Source organism: Anser brachyrhynchus, assembly GCF_964034855.1.
Source record: "Anser brachyrhynchus genome assembly, chromosome: 7".
In the NCBI taxonomy this organism is placed as follows: Eukaryota; Metazoa; Chordata; class Aves; order Anseriformes; family Anatidae; genus Anser; species Anser brachyrhynchus.
Genome location: NC_137701.1, coordinates 3,554,933 through 3,572,444, shown reverse-complemented (window position 1 = coordinate 3,572,444; position 17,512 = coordinate 3,554,933). Strand labels below are relative to the sequence as shown.

The 17,512-nt window shown below is 38.6% G+C and overlaps 1 protein-coding gene across 1 annotated transcript in view; it reads left to right on the top strand.

Moving 5' to 3' along the window:
• Positions 1 to 15,082: 15,082 nt before the first annotated feature.
• The window catches only part of SLC39A10 (solute carrier family 39 member 10), a 120,900-nt gene continuing 118,470 nt past the window's right edge, over positions 15,083 to 17,512 (top strand). The window contains exon 1 of the mRNA XM_080599928.1: positions 15,083 to 15,235. The gene's annotated coding sequence lies outside the window, so the exon portion shown is untranslated. The remainder of the gene's footprint in view (positions 15,236 to 17,512) is intronic.

Sequence of the window (17,512 nt, the reverse complement as noted above, 5' to 3'; positions counted from 1 at the left end):
AGGTGTGTATTAGTTCAGCTGATTGACTATCAACACCTTTCCACATAAGCGGAAAGAAAATGGTTCATAAAACTTTAACATATTGGCAAAAGAGTCATTGTTGGGTCATGTACATCCAATTAATATGTTTCTACTGACTATGTACTTTTCCTTTAAGTACATGCTTACAGTAATATTCCTCAGCTTACTGCTTTCTTAATGAACTTTCTATATTAGATAGGAAAACAATTTAATAAAAGAAATTACACGAATAGAAGAAAGCCGTCAGTGATTTAAATTATCCTATCACAAAATAATATTGAAAAGTAATAATGGGATGTTGCTTGGACACCTAAAAGTATCATAATTGCAGTCACGCTTAACAATCAAGTTAATAGCTAAGGTTTGGCTGGGACCAGATAGGAACAAAAATATATTCTCCCTGAACTAAATGGATCTTTGTAGGGATCGACAGGTAATGGCTACAATCTTCATCAGAGACAATGTTTTGGATGAAAGGCAGTCCCTGACTATCCATCTGAGCTATGGCTTGACATGTTAGGATGAGGCACCAGCTTTCCAGTACCACATCATTAGCTGTGCTGTCCTTGCAGTGAGAGCAAGGTAATGGAAATCATAGCAGGGTTTTCTAGGGGAAGGCAGCCTCGCTCATTAGATTCCTAAACTGGAAGACTTGTGGTTTGCACAGAACCAATGATGTGCTGAAAGCCTGTTTGTGATGGGAAGACTGAGCTCTGGAAGGTGGTAGTATTTTGTCAGTCTCATTTGATGGTTTATGTACTGTGTCACAAGTTTTAGAAATAAAAGGGAAAAAGTGTTTGTTACAGAGCAGTCAGGAATGAACAGTTGAGCAGTAACACTCTGAAAGGACTATTAGCAGCCTTCTTGAAGATCTCCTCTGTTTGTACCTGATTTAATCAACTCATGTATATTTACTACTGTTCTTTTACTTCTGAGACATAAGTTTTACTTTTTTACATATTCTGAGTGAATGAAGAGTTGGTTTGATGCACCTGTGTGATGATTGTCTTGTCAAGGAGCTGAGAAAGCTATTGCTTTGCATTTGCAAGTTTGGTGAGGCCCTTGCTGTGAAACACCGTTTCTGACCATACACAGCTTCTGGTGGAGCCCTGAGCCACAATTCCTTAGCACAGCTAACAGTGCAGTGCCAAGGCCTGCCCCTCGCGTCCAAGGGTGCCCTACAGCCTGGAAGCTACACAACAGCACACCAGCTTGCAGGTAGCATGATGTTGCAGTACAGGCAGATCTAAGGTTTGGACATGAAGCTAGGTATTGTTACCGCCATAAGGTTAGTGCAGTCTAGCAGCTGGGTGCTGGGCATGCTGGGGAGCTGTCGAACTGTAGAGCTTTGTTGGAGGAACTACAGAGGTGACTTGATACAGGCATACATCTGACTGAATTACTGCAGAACTTCAGAAGGCAGGTTCTGTATAGAAGTAAACTTCAAAAAACAGAATAAGGAAACGAAAACAAAGGGTAGACCATGGTCACTGCAGCTTTCAGCTGGATTTATTTCAGGTCCACTGAACCTGAAGTGTGAAAATCAGTACAGAAATCTAAGGTAGCCAAGATGCGTAGGAGCCTGTTATTCAGTAAACCTTGTTTCTTTGCTGACCCATAGAATCTTCTGTAACATTGAACAGATCAGTCTATTTTACCTGCTACCCCCTTTCTTAAAATAGAATGAAGTTTTACACTCAGAGGAGAAAATCTGAAGATAAAAAGTAAGTTAAATTAGATTTTACTGAGAAAAGAGGAGAGCTTACAAACAATTGCAGAGAATTGAGAGTAGAGGTACTATTGCGAGGGGTGTCCCGTGTGGCAAGTTCTTTTCTGCTCTGCATCTCATTCAGTGGGTTACCAGCAATGCTATTCTGATTCAGAGACATAGTGTTTGCCTTTCTGCTGTTTGCCAGGAAAAATGACTACACGTGGTGCCCAGAATCTGTGGAAGAAAGATGGAATTAAGCATTAAAAGAGATAATGGAATAGGGAAGGTAAGCTGCTTTTCTCCTAATACTCTTTGCAGTGCGAAAGATGCAGAATGAGTAGAAAGAACTTTAATAAATAAATAAAATGGATTGTGCTGAGAGAGAAGATGAGCTGGAAACAAAGTAAAGCTGGTTCCAGACCCAACCCTACTGCCTTTCAGACAGTGAAACTTCTCTAGTGGTCAATGGAAGTTTCCTGTGCCAAGAAATTCCAAAAATACCTCCTCTATATTAGTAGGATTCTGATGAAAAACAGAGAGAAGTGCTGTGCAGTCACTGCAGGTCTGTTTTGTGTTTTGTTTTTTTCTCCATTCACCTCAGGATAGCCTGTTACGCTTTCCAAATACCCAACACCAGGAGCCTTGCCAACAGAACCAGCAGAGGACACCCATAAGTTTTTGCTACCTTTTTTTTTCTTGTCAGCATTCAAGTATTAGAAATCCCATAATGAAATTCTCATTAATAAGCCACACTATAAATACGACTGTGCCATTTTATAAATACCACATTTCTAGATCCTCTCTCTGTGGGAAATAAATATGAAAGTCAATTCCCTGGAAAACAGCAGAATTACGAAGCTGTAATGCAGCAGTGAGCCTGTCTCCTTAACTCCCATTTTTCAAGCAGTTCATGATTAGGTCAGTGTTGCTCCTTCCCTTCCAGCCCTTACTTCATCCCACTGGCAAAGCCTGCATAGCAAAGCCATAGGAGTGTGTCTGCTGAGAAATAGTTATCTCACTCGCAGTAACAATCCCAGTGATGCTAATGGAAGCCAAATGTTGTTGGTAACTTAAAGGTGGGAAAAATGTGTTCGTGGCAGGGCTCGGAGAGCTCACTGCTGCACTGTAAGGCAGCACCTGTGCTCTGCGAAGGCGGTTTGAGATGGCTGGGATACCTGCGGTTGTTCTGCCTGATGCTTGTTGGCTGCAGTAGAGGTAGCTGTTTGTACATGTCAGCATTTGTTTGATCTGTTCAGATTATTTCAGCAATGTGACCTGCAAGACTGTGGAAGTCAGCTACCAGTTTAATTTTCAAGGCTGTTATCCTAAAAAGTTTTAAACCAGGGATTTAGCACAGGTTGTTCACAAAGAAGTCCAGTCCTGTAACTAAAGCACAGTTATGCTCTAACCAGAGTGACTTAAGTGAGTTGTGTTTTTTTGTGTGTGATTTTTTTTCTCAAACATGTTAATTTCTATTGGAAATAATGCACAAATATAAATGGAAAAACCCTACAATATCTATGATGCATGGAAAGAACTAGAGAGGAGATGGTAACAAAACAAACAATCGGGTTTAATAGATCAAGTTTTGCAAACCCCAGGCAATATAAATGATTGTTATCTATCTCAGCAACAGCACGTCCTTACAAAACATGTCTCCACCATGCAACCTCTAGAGAATTGTTAGGTCAGTTTATTTAAATCTCTGAACGTCTGAATTTTGTTTCCAAAATACAGCCAGTGAAATCCTCCCCGGTCTGTCAGGTTTCCTTATCACGGATAGGTTTCCTGCTGTCACAGAAAGCACTGAGCTGCCCCAAGCGCTAGTTAAGAGCGACACCAAGTGGTTAAACAATTTATTCCTCTGTGATACTTTTCAAAATATTTTTTCTGTTTCATCTTAAATTTTGAAACATCTCTCTTGTTGTTTTTCGTTGTTTTTGTTGTTTTGAACAGCCTTGATTATGCCACTGCATATATTTCCCTTTACGGATTGCACACACAAGCTCTCACTTGTTGTGTAAGCAAACATCATCTTCTAATGATGAAAAGACTGATGCTCTGATTCTTCCTGTCCCTATAGTGCTATCTGTGTAAAATTTTTATTCTCCAGAGTGAGGCAGTTGCTGGGTTTTAACCAGGTATGTTTTGAGAAAGATATGAAAACAGGAAAGCAGCTACTGCACTGAAATCCTCTGACTGTAGAACAGTTAGAAAAACAATCAGCAGCAAGGTGATCTCTTAGGTGGGGAATTTTCAGGGCAGAGAGAATCTAGTCATGCTGGAATAATGAAGACGTGTTATTCGTACACATCTTTTCAGATGACAAGCTGTTTCCCTGTTTTCTTCTTCACCAGGGCTCTTGTTCAGGACAGGTGTGAAGTAGCCCACTTAGAGACCAGCTGAGAAAACCAAAACTGATAGAAATGTTGAATTAGAGCCTGCTGCCACAAAACTCTATATAGGATGGCTTCATTCATATAACAGGCAAGGTAACAGTTCTGTTGAGAGTTGTCCCTTGCTTTACCAATCGGTCAGTGATTCTTGGTAGCCTTATTAACACTCTCTTAAATTAGCTGGTCATTTTTCTTTCAACTCAAGAAGATCTATCAGTCTGATGTGTAGCTTTCTGTGGCAGGCAGGTTGACTAAGTAGAAGTGGACGTTCTTACCAGCTATCCTGATTAGCCTAGCCAAAACATATCATCTATAGAAGTCCAGTACTCTCATTTTTGTGATCAAAAACAAGGTGAGGGAAACACCATTAAAGAACACCCAGATAAATGACAGACAGAGAATGCATATGCCTACCTAAAGGATGAGCCTAAGAAACTGGGGACTGGAGAGACTAACTGTGGAGATTACAGAATGAATGTTACTTTGAACAGGAGTCATTGGAAAGTTTCTGAGTTAATGGCCAGTCCTGCTACCCACAGGGAAAATAGTAGTTGTGTAATTGTTTGCATTAAAAATGATGCTAAAGGCAGATCCATCAAAGATGTGTGAATAGTGGAATAATTACATAAGTCAATCTGCTATGCTTTCTAAAAATACCATGTTTAAGTAACTAGTATCTCCTAAGAAATAGTAACTATTCCACATGCAGACATGAAATTCTTTCCCTAAGTGAGTTTTGGCATAGTTAGTAAGCTTTCTGCTCTTTGTGTAGGAAAAATGTATTTGTGCCACTGAGTTGGAAGGTGACAGTGTTTTTAGATGGTGCCCTTGTGATCTCAGTAATTATCAGCTCCCTTGCAAGCATAACAAACTAGTAAAGCAAAATACAGTTTGATGCCAGTAGAGTTGTGAGAATTCAACTAATTCAGCTTATACTGCATAGCAGCTGATGTGTCAGGATGGACTGAGAAAAAGCTGCAGGGGATCATGCCATGTTGTGTGGAGAAGCAAGAGCGGGATGATCATAAGGGGATTATACCATTTTATGAAAGGCTTCAGCTGATGGTGTAGATAACTTTAACATTTTAACATGCAAGGTTTTTTGAGTTTCAGTAAATACTGTGTTTAGGTGTTGCTGTTATATTTGGATATGTTTCTTGCCAATAAGAAGCTGCTAATAGTTAAGTTCGTCAGTTTCCCAGGTAATAATATCAGTATGTTCTCAGTCCAGTTATGAGGTTTATATCGAAACATGAAGCTCTTCATTAATGTTCCTTGCATGCCTATTACCTGGAGTTGCTTTGGCAACCTCTTCTTCAGGTATTCCATTTCCCCGTTTATCCATTTAATGGCTCAGCAATACCTTTGCATGGTATTGGTCCGATTTTTATAAGGCACAGAAGAAAGTTTGTTGGAAATAGTCACTTTCACGATCTTTTGTTTTCAGTCATAACCAGTACTAATTTTGTTCATCAGTTTCCGTGCACTTCAAACTTGTAGATGAAAAGTAAAAATTCTGGACATAAGGCGTTGGTTGCCATGTCAGCTACCTCCCACCTGCAATATACCAATGCATAAAATTGTTTCTTCAGTTGTGACTTTGTATAATATACTGTAGTGTAGTCTGATATTTTGGGGCACCTGTTTGCCAAGAAAATGTGACTGTTTAAAGCATCAAGTGCCAGTAATGTCAAATACACAGTCATTTCTAGCCATGCCTCTCAGTGCCCACCATTTACAGAAATAGCAGTTGTTTTTGTGCCAGAGTTGCCTGATTGCTATAGAGTTTTGTTGTCCTCTCATTTTGAATATTGAAAGTTATTTAATAAGAGATCTCACAAGAAAGGCTGTAAAAAGAGCTGTTTATGCTATAAAAAGAATTCCATATGGCTTCACATTTCCCACATTAAAAATCATTTTGCTATTCCTCATTCATGCTTTAGCAAGTTGAGAGCTATGTTACCATCTTTCTCTCCAAAAGGCCATTAGAGATAGCACAAAGAATAAACTGTAAATGCAAGAAAAAATATATGTTGGCAATCAGTGGCAAATTAGGGTTGTCCTAAATCTTCTGCTTGGAATCTGTATCTCAGACTTCAGGCCAGCAAGGGAGAGTGTATTTTGAGGTGTTTTGATATGATGTTGTTTATCTCCATTTGCAATAGAAACTAGATTTTTATGTACTTAATTATTCATAAGCCAAGTTCCGTAGTGGTTCATGCCTGCAAATATCAAGAGAGTTTCAAGACCCCAGGCAGTTGTCATTGGAAGATAAGTATTAAATTTCTTTCACAGTGTTGTAAGCATAAAGCAACATAAAAACAGCATTTTCCAAGATGGAAAATCAGGATGGAGAGCATACTTGTGTTGTTTGATTTGTTGTAATGCAGATTTAAGTCCTAGAGAGAAAAAAAATTACCTTAACTTTCAAGATCCAGGCAGGTTTTGTGACATATGAGGTACCATATGGGATATTGCTGAATCGCTTTAGATCTTGCTGAGGCTGTTTTATCTAAGAGATATTTTGAATTGTTTTCATACAGTTTGCAGAAGTTAATAAAATATCATACGAAACAGTCTCTGAATCCATCAAAAGCATTTTGAATCTCTCCTCAACCCACAGGAAAAAAAATAAATGGCTGAGAGCTATTTAATATTGACTGGCATCCCTTGAGACTGAGTACATCCTTGGATATGGTCTTACACTGCTGCCGAAAAGTTGCCCTTAAACCCTGAGTAGCAGTACCAAGTGCTCACTCACGCAGCAGCTACAAGTTATGAGCTGGTGTTTGGGTTAGTCAGCTGGATCAAGCTAAGTTTCTATTTGTTGTTTTCAGATTTTTTCAAGATAGTTATCCTGTTTCCTTGTCAAGAAAATATCCTTTTGCTTATTGAAGACAGTCATATTTACTGTACTTACATATTCTTTCTAAGGGCAAGCATTATCAGACATGCTAAACCTCAACCACAGGAAGCACTCATTTGTCTTTTTTCTTCTTTCTCATAGTATTAAACCATTTCTTGAGATTTTCAAAGATTTTTGTAGACTGTATCAATTAAAGGCTCATTACCAGCATCTTAACAGAAAATTATGCAATACAAAGAAAAAAGCAATCTATCCTTTTGTACAAATGCAGTATTATCATCTCTCTCCCAGGATAAGTAAGATCTTACAAATCTCAAATGTCATAAAGAATCTAAAAGCAGGTGAGCAGATAAAAGCCTGGTGGCAATTACATGTCTTCAGTAAATAAAATAAAACCCAAATTTCTATCTGTTAATGATTTACAAGTGATATATGACAAAAGACTGCATTTTTAATTAGGTGTTCATACATAGTTAATGCGTAATGGCCAAAATGCCTTCTCTAAGTATGTACTGGGTAGTCTGTCTACTTTTTCCAAAGCATCCTTCCACCACGTTGCATTCACCATCTCAAGGACAGTATAAGGGTTAAACCAGTATCAGCCCTTGTTATTGTACATTACTAATTGACAGGACATAAATGACTATTCATTATTTTTCAATGAGGTGATTATGCATGAGGTCTTGGCAAATCATTTAATGAAATCATCATGCTGTGCATGTTAACATTATAGCAGTACCCTACTCACAAGGGGGAGAGAGAAAAAGAATCGTTAATGAACGGTTGAAAACTAAAAATGTTAACTCCTTTTTTTACTGGTATTAAATTGCTTTATATAAGAAAACAGGAGAATCAAAGCCATTTTTTTTCTAGGATTTCTATTTCACCATACTAGTACTACTAATCAACACAGTATTCCTACTTTTATGAGTGGTTGTTGGGTGTTTTGTCTTGCTTCTGAGATTCTTAAGGCATTCAAGGCCTGAAAACCAGTGATGTGTCTGTGTTTGGGCCACTTCTACTCAGATTTCTTGGAGGAAAACTGCAGATTCTGCAGATTATATTATTTAAAGTGACACTAACATGAAAATTTTAGAAATAACCAATTCATATATTCATGGGAGAACAAGCATGAGTAGACGGAAATCACCGAATTTTATTTCAGCACTTTTTACCACTTTTCAGATATACCAAGCAAGTTATTTTACCCCTTATACTTCTTTTATTTACCATGACATTGAATGAAGGTGTCCTTTGCATTTTGTCATAAAAAGACCATATGGGTGACTGACAAATAGAACGTTGAAAGAACAGACATTTGAATACATTCCTGCATTCAAGAATTGAAGAACCAGTCTTAATTTGCTTTCAACAACCCCAAACTTTTCTATGCTTATGCTGTACCAAGAAAAATCACGTTCAAAGTACTTCATCAGTGTTGTACTTCATCAAAACACTTCATCAGTGTTGTGTTTCCCTCAACATTTTTAGGCATTTCTTGAAACCATGTGAATGAATATACATCACAACACACTCATTGACAATCATTTCCATCCTTGTCCCTGTAGTAGTGATCTCCTTATGTATTCAGCCAAAGACCAGAAGACATGACCAGTTCAGGAAGGTACTTTGCAGGGAGGTTAGAGGAAAGCATTATGAAATCAATGCTGCTTTCAGATACCAGAATTAAGAAAACATGTTTTCAATTTTATTTCTTTTCCTAAAATTGTGAAGTACTTGCAAATATTTCTAAAAGAGGGGAAGTACAGACATGTTGGAAATGAAAAAATGCAAAATTCTGTGTAGATATTCCCAAAACTCAAAGATGTTTGTGGAACAAATGAAGTATTACATTTGAAAATATTTTTTTTCCTAAATCTGTTTTCTTCTTTTTAGTCTACTTTCAAATGCATAATATTATTTTGAAGAAAGCTACATTCAAATTTGAAACATTCTTGTAAAATTCTCTGCTTTCTTTGTCTGAAATTATCTGCCAATTTTGAAAATACTTTTAGCTTCCTGAAATTATGAGTTATGAATTTCCTGCTCAGCAAATAAAAATTTTGCCTATCTCTTTGCCAAATACCTTGAAACCCAGCAGAAAGGACACATAATTGCACTTCCTGCAAGCTCATCTTTACAATTAATTAGGTAGTAAAGATGGGCATGACTCCCAGGTCTGAATTAAGGCAGCCTGGAGTTTTTAGCGTATTTCAGCACCCTGACAGAGATGCCTTCAGGCTTTCTGGCTTTTTTCATAATTGAGGGCTGGAAATACTGCCTTGTTTTCCTATTAGCAAATCTGAGATTCTGATGTAATCACGTTACTGTAGGTGCTGGCTTTGAAGGCTTTGGTATACTGTGCTTATCCCTAATCTGTCTCTGACAATAGCCACGATAAGGTATCCAGTTAAATATTTCATGCGACTGTCTGCTATGGTTGCTGACTTTCAGCAAACGAGCAGCCACATGAAACTGATGCGGCCAGATCAGCTCCGCCTCCTGCCCAGCTTTATGAGATATAGCAGCAAACTGGTCAATGTGAGGTAGCAAAGCGGATACAAATATCTGAATACATTTATGTGGAGAGTCTGGAAGAGGAAATCAAACAAAAAAAAGAAAAAATGGGCCATGTCTAGAAGAAGGTTTTTAAAAGTACAGCTCAAAACTTTTTTTCTTCCAGATAATTTTGTACTTTCTTGGCTTGACTGGTGACAGTAGAGCACAGGGAATTACTTCTGTCCCTCAGCTTTACAGCTTAGTTAACCAGCTGCAATCCAGTCTGCTCACACTGCTGAATTTAACAGCATTACTGTTGTGTTTTCCGTAACAAAAGGCAGTCACGTATTTTTGATCTGGCTTTTATTAATGCTGTGAAAGAAACAGAAGTTGAGGTTCCCATGAGGAAACACTGCGTGTGAGTGCTATGAACCACACTCAAAACAAAATGGTTCCTATCTCTGCAGAAGAACAGGTCGCTCTCAGAAACTTAAGAATTGAGTTTATGGAAAACAGAGTCCCAGTTCATAATTGGTGTATGCCACCATATCTGTATTTAAGTGAGAACTCTTTCAATCTGCAAACTGGGTGCACCTTTCACTTTGTTTCCATGAAAGGAAGAAGGAGTGACATACAGCAAGACAGACCTTCCATTATTACAGGAACACTGGAAAACGTGTGCACGTTCCAAAGGGATGAACATTCCAAAGACACTGGAACTAAACACGAGGTCTAACATGTACCTTAAACCAGGTACACCCAACCCACCACAATTCAGTCCCTTTCAGTCTTTCTCCTTGGTTCAGCTGCACATAAACATATGGTAGAGAACCATGTCAGCCTGCATTTGAGCAGCAGTTCTCCTGGTAAGGGGGAATTGCTGTGGGAAGTGCTCTGAGTTTGTGAAAAATAATCCCCTAAAGTGGTAAAACGGAAAGAGACAGAACTGGAGAACACCTTTGAAAGTTTGCTCATATAAACTTTAATGAGACCCTGACTGAAGCCAGTGCCACAGGTACATTTGGATGTACTCATTCTTCGGGCATAGCACACACCATGTATGTTACAGCTTTAAAATCTTCATCTTCACTTTCCTATGTTAACTTGGAGGAAAAGAAGGGAAAAAAGATACCCAAAGTCTCATACTGCCCTCTTCCAAAACTGAATGACTCATTAGAAAAGTAGGGTCACAGTGGGAGAAGGCTGTTTTTAGCTAAAAAATGAGGTGTAGGTCAAATCTCAAATACTACTCACAGTCCTGAAACCATTGAACTAAATGGAAGATAAATGAGAAAATCTGACAAGTATATGTTCTTTAAAAGACAAGCATTTTGATGAGATGCAACTAATTGCTTTTAGCCCCCTGGCAAGCTGAAGAAAATAACTGCCTCCAAAATTTATGACGTTTCTTCTTTTTCCATGAAGCTATCCAACAGAATTGTAACCTACAGGCAGGGTTAACATAAGACCTGAGTTATCTGGGCTGCAAGATGCAGCTGATAACGTGAAACTTCCCTTAGCCTGATCTGATTTGTTAAAGAGATATTAAAAGGTTCAAGACATGAATAAATACTTAGGTGCATCAGTGCTGAAGTAACACAAAAGGGAGGTTGGATTGAGTATTCTGGCTGTACAAACAACATTTTTTCTTGTTGAGAAGGAAAGTGTAGAAGTGGGTAAGTACGTTAAAATAACGTGCCTAGTTTTGCTCATAAGAGGTTGTTCAAAATTAACATCTCTGAAGAGCTGAGTAGTCTTCCATTGGACAAATTTAATAGGAGAGTAGTGGGAGTCCTTCACTTTTGCTTCTGCTCAGAGATACATTACAATTCCTGTATTAAACACTAAATTTACGTATCACATCAAAATGAAAGTCCAGGCCTGCTTGAGGACGTGTGGAAATTTAATTTGAATCTCTTCTCTAAGGACATATTTCTACATATCCTAAATTGTGATTGTAAGTAGGTGGATCTGCCAGTCAACAAGGCACAAAATAACTGCCCTAAACTTCAACACTGAGTTTGATGCCTTGGAAATAAGTCTGGCATATGAGAATTTACTAAAATTTAGTGAGAAAGGAAGGCCAGTGTTTCACTGAGAAGGGTTACAAGGTGGACAGAAACCACGGGGGAGCATTGGTCCAGCATTGCCTTATGTGAGAGGCGGCAGATAGCTAATGATTTTAAGGAGAGCTCAGAGCCAGAGCACTAAGCGGGAGGAACCATCCTTTATTTCTGAATTTCTCCTCCCATGAGACACTGGGTTCAACATGAAGGTATTTAAAGAAAGACAAACTGACTAGTCACCTGTACATGGAAAATATAATAGGGCAAAGAAGAGTGGAATGCGTGAAGCCTGACTAAGTAAGGCTACAACGATTTTATAACCAAATAATCCCAATGTAGCCTCCAAAATATTTTTGCAACTCCTAAATTGCAAAAGAATCGTAAAATAAAATTTAGAAACTGTTCAGTGTAAATGCTGGTGATGGCATTCTCATTCACACAGCTGCACTGTTTAAAAGCAATTCTGTAAGAAACTGGGGTGTTTTTTACATGATTGGAATATTCATAAATCGGTGACTAGTACAACTAAATCTCTTCAAAATGAGATCCTTATAGATTTACAACGGATGTCTCTCTCAATGGAAGTTGCCATAGTTACAGCACAGTTCTGCATGGAGCACACTTTCATCACAAATTGTTCACATTTATATACAAATAGTTTGAACATATTTTTTTTCAACTTCTTTTGAAATGAAAGCACCAAAGATAGTCTTAAAGGAGAATTCTGTATTTGTGCCTGGGCACAGTGATAATCCAGGGGTACTCAGAATCGCTGGATGATTCAGGCCGGTATGGAACTCAGGAGATCTCTGATCTGACCTCCTGGTTGAGGCAGAGTCACTCTGGGCTTTATCCAAGCGGGTCTTGGAGGGACCGCCAAGGTTGGAGAGAGGACAGCCTCCCTGGGCAACAGCTGGAAAGTCAGCCCCATGTGCAAGAGAACTGCTGTTTTGAAAACTTTCCTCCTTCCCTGCTCTGGCTGGGGTGGAAAGCACTTTTGTACAGTCCTTCTGAGGAGAAAGACCTTACTGGTTTCCATCTGGTAGGCTTTGCACACAAAGTCCGCAATAAGCCTCTGCCTTTCCACTTCCTGTTGCCTCGCTCACAGTATGGAGTAGGAATGGCACAACCCCTGTTCCAGTCTCCTTTCCTGTAGCGGTGCTGAGGTAGTTTCAAAAGCCTCTTTGTCTAGAGTCAGGTATCCTCTGAGCAGCCTGTTGTCCAGCAGAGATGTTCTCCAAAGAGTTTTATTCTTTATTACTCCCTTGCATTTTATTACTCTGGTTGGCTGCATCAGCCAGTGCCATGCTTACTAAACAGATCGATCTCTCTTGCATAATCTAGGGTCACAAGATACCTAGTGTTTAGGAATTCTTGCTTGTCAATGTGGCTGCAGGATGATTTGTCAATGTTTAAGAGAAAAATAAATATCTAAACACCATCTATTAAACAGTCTGTGATTCTCAGTGTCTGGACAAGTCTTCTCTTCTTACAAGGTCATGTTAAAGTACTGAGCATTAGTTTATGTGTCTAGGCTTCATGCCGTGATTCGGAGTGCAAATAGGAAATTGCTAGGCATATCCCAAAATTTTGATTTACAATCCAAACAACAAATTGAAAACAAGCTACCAAATTTTTTTTTTTTTAAGTGAGAGATGAAAAAGGCAGGATATCATTGGTTTGGAAGTATTAAACTGGCAACTTGTGTGATGCTATTTTTAACTGAGTACAGTACTCTGGGAAAATACTTTGGCTATTATTTGGTGAATTCAGCCATCATCAGCAAACCACAAGGGCTGGAGTTACACGGTAAGTTTTCATTATGCCTGTCTACAAGGTACTGGCTTTTCAGGCAGTGTGCTAGAGCAGGGGTTTGCTGGGTTGCTGTTGGAGATGTGGAAGCCTTAGGGGATCTCTGATGCTGTGACTGCAGGTGCTATTGAGGGTATAGAGCGACAAAATGAATTTAGGGGGGAAGAAAAATGTTTGTAAAAAATAATAACAGTTGGTCATTGCGTTTATAAATTATATGATGGCCTTACAGTTCAACTTCAGAGCCATCTTGCTTAAAGCAAGCCACAAACTCTGTTCCTCATTCATCCTTTTATGAAATCCTTATCTCCTCTAACGGTTTTCTACGTATGTGTAGGCTCAGACATAGCTGTTGTTTAGAATATTATTTCTGCTACAGTTCTGCAACTCTAAAAATGAGTGAGAACTATTCCTTTTCACTAGTTTGATAAATTCAGAAAATCACCAGGCTTTTTTAATGACTTCATTTATGATTCTCATGTGACTAATTTGGCCCAAGCCATCTTGGCGTGGTTTAGAAGATAGGGTACAATCTTTTTTTTTTTTTGTCTTTTCCCCCTTCCCTTACTAGTAACTCGCAATTAACATAAATTGTAAGAACCTGAAGGAGGCCTAGGCTCTTCTCTGAATTCAAAATAAATTTTCAACATATGATTCTTCATGATTTAATTGCAAGTAGAGTCTCAGAGGCAAGATGGAAAGTTAAGTGTTCTAAGCATCTTGACATGTACTGGAAATTTGGCTCAAAGTGCTGACTGTGCCTTTCAATATATATTCCTATTCCTAAATAACCTTTTTGAAATTTTTGCCTATTTCCAAATATACCCATGTCTAACCACTTGGCCATTTAATGTAAAATTCTCACAGTAGTGTTGTGAGGAACCTTGATCTTGCTGAGGTCTTTGGAAGCTGACTTGTCTCTGAAAACTAAAGTGTGCCTTTTGTTCCTCACTGGGGTTTGGGGTTTTTAAAAAATAAATATTCAAACGATTCTACAAAGTCCGCTTATCTCTTACTGCAAGTCCAGCAAAAACTTCACTGTGTGAAACACATTGTTTTATAAATGTGTTTACATAGCACGCGCAGATCTTTCCTCACATTCACCAGAAAAGAAATGGTGACTTCATTGCTTGATATGCAGGGGTTTCAAACACTCTCTGGTCGGCTTTGGGAATGACCATTTAAAAATAAAACTCAAAAAAAAAAAAGTATCTATTTCCACTACTTTTATGTTGTTCTGAGTCTTTCAGAAAAGAGAGGATTTTAGTAGAGTTACTTTCTTTATCTTTCAGCAGTTGGAAAATCTAATTGCTGCTAAAAATCTTCTGGGTTTTTATTAAGTTAGCTCTGATTTATGTAATTTGCCATGAAGTTCATTAAAGACTTCATTAATTTTTCACCAATCTGTCTTATCACTGCTGTTTCTATTAGCTGAGCTATAATTAACTAGGTTTGACTTTTTAAATTTGGGGGCAAGTCATTTACCTGCCCTATCACCACTTTCATAATAATTACATTTTGCTTTGTCAGATGTGAAGTGGTTCTCTTCTTATCCATCAGTTCCAGTGATTAGGACCCTCTATTTCAGATCAAGTGCTTGTACTGACATTTTGATCTCAGCAGTTTACGTACTCTTTCTCACTAGCTGACTAAATCTACATTTTTTCCCCTTCCAGAAGAACCATGTGTTTTGATACTTCCAAGGCTGAAAAGATAAAGAAACTTCCCATCGACCTGCAGCTCAGCGAAGTACCCTGGGTGGATTGATATCAACCTGGAATTCTCTTGGTGTTTGCACGTCTGCCTTCCCAAGAATTTGGTGTCTCCTTTTTGGAACCAGGAAACAAGAAAACCCCACACAGAGGTATGTTGCATGTTAGACCACAAGTCAAGGCTCTGATTCAAAGTGTTTCGCAGAGTAGGATTCTTTAACACACTTCTGTATTCTGGTAAAACTTCTCCACTCCCCATTACACCATCATCTGTGGTATGCCATCATTCATTTGAGATGAGTGTTTCACACTGACAGAGATTTCCAGAGTGACAGTCACAATGGCATTGTTGGGTGTATGGCCCCATTAATGGCCTCGCAGATCACCTGCATCATTCTGTGATGGACTGATGCACAAGTGCCAGCCCAAGGGCCCAATTCCTAATCAGCAGATACAAGGAAGGTATCAGAAAATAAGTAAGTAATTACAAATCCATGTCTTGAATGAGAGAGCAGATCAAAGGGGACTGGCTGTATGAGAGGAGAGATTATTCCTCCTTCGCTGACAATGTCACTGTCTCTTGCTGGAAGAGGAGCATGGCTGGGGGCGTTGGTTTGTTTGGGCTGAGTCAGCAGCCTTTTTCTTTGCGTCTTAAAGCATGATTAGCTGAGTGGTTCCTCACAGCAGTGCTTCTGGCACTTCAGTGTCCTGGGCTGGCAAGAGAAGCCTGGTGTACACTCTTGCTGTGACCCTATAACTGTTATAGGATTGCTTTCTGTTTGGTGCATGTTTCATGGTGAGCTTTTCTACCTTAATTCAGTGCTTCATATCTCATGGGCTGATAAGGATTGGGAAAAAGCTGAGAGTAAGTGACATCACAAGATAACCACCCTTTCTGGTAGGCTATGTCTGAATGTATGATAAGCCATATACTGTTTTTCTAAATTTGAAGGAGGTAAATTATAAATATAATTAGGTATTAAAGACAAGAGGGGGAGGTAAAGTGGGAAAGGCAGAGAAAAACTGATAGTTCTCTGGTTTACTTCAAACCAAAGATTATTGACTTTTTTGAGTCAGTCTAGAAATGGCTACTAGAAATGAATAATCAATGTATTTTCAAAGGAAAAATGAAACCAGTACCCATTCTCTCCCTTTTTCTTTTCCTTTGGAACTGGCATTTCGTAGTCATTTCCTTTAATGCTAATTAGTAGTAATTAGAGAAGAAACACGGTTTGGGATCTCGCAAAAAGCCCTGATTTATTTGTAATTATTGTTATAGTTTCACATTTTCTTCCTTTGCCCTCTTCCATTTGCACTCCTCCTTGTTAGAGTAAAATAGCCATGTAAAAGGTATCAGCGCTAATTATATGATCGCTCTGAGCCTTCCGCCACCACAGTATTTGGAGCTTTTTGTGCCAAAGGAATGCTTCAATGCAGAAAGCGGAGCAATGCACTTGGTGGGCACAGAGGCTGTTTGGCATGTTCAGGTGAACTATTGCAGTTACCATAACTTGGCAAATATGTGTATTTTCTGTAATACCTTAAGTTCAGTGATTTTAATCCCTGCATTTGTAAGGGTTTTGACAAAACACATTTGAAGGGCTAACGGAATGCACAGGTGACTTGGGTTCACACAATTTCATGGCTTTGTTGCTTGTGCTTATTTTTGAAGGCTAAGGAGATGGCATGAAGAGAAGGACCTTTTGCGCACACACACTGGAAATTTTGTGTTGATGCACGAGTATGTTCTGACATTTAACTGAGAGTTTATTCAGGGTATCTTTTAAATTATAACTTTATTTAGTAGCAAAAGAGTGAAAGCATCTCAATTAACCATATTTCTAATTTTCATTAAGGTTTACTACCCTCGTGACAGATGGGGAACTATTAACATAACTTATTTCTAATTCTCGTGATTATTACAAATAGTGCTTTTCTCCTGCACAACATTTTATCTGAAGAGCTAGAACAGCATGTGTCGGCATGGGAAATAGACTCTCAGTCCTGCATCCAGGTCTTCTGATCATAGCCTCTGGATATTATATTCCACAAAATGCAAAAGCTTCTAATAGGTACTCATAACTTCCAGCAGATGAAAATGAAATTAGACTTGATCAAATGTCTAAATTAAAATACCTTATTCTATTTAGGCTTCTTGATTAATTATTTTACAACTATTTTTCCAATCTTTAAGTGTTCTCTAAATTAGCAGTATTTCCTCTAATCTTCAGATTTCTCCTAAGAGGTAGGTCCTGTATCTGCACCAGTTGAAATGGGAATAGGAGCTTGCTCACACAGAAATCACACCTTTGAAGACAGAGATTTAACCTTCTGATAGTGTACGTGCCAGACAAATTCACTTGCCTGCAACAAGCAGCAGGACAAGGATTTCTTACTATATACTTGAAAGTTTGAATTCACAAAGATTA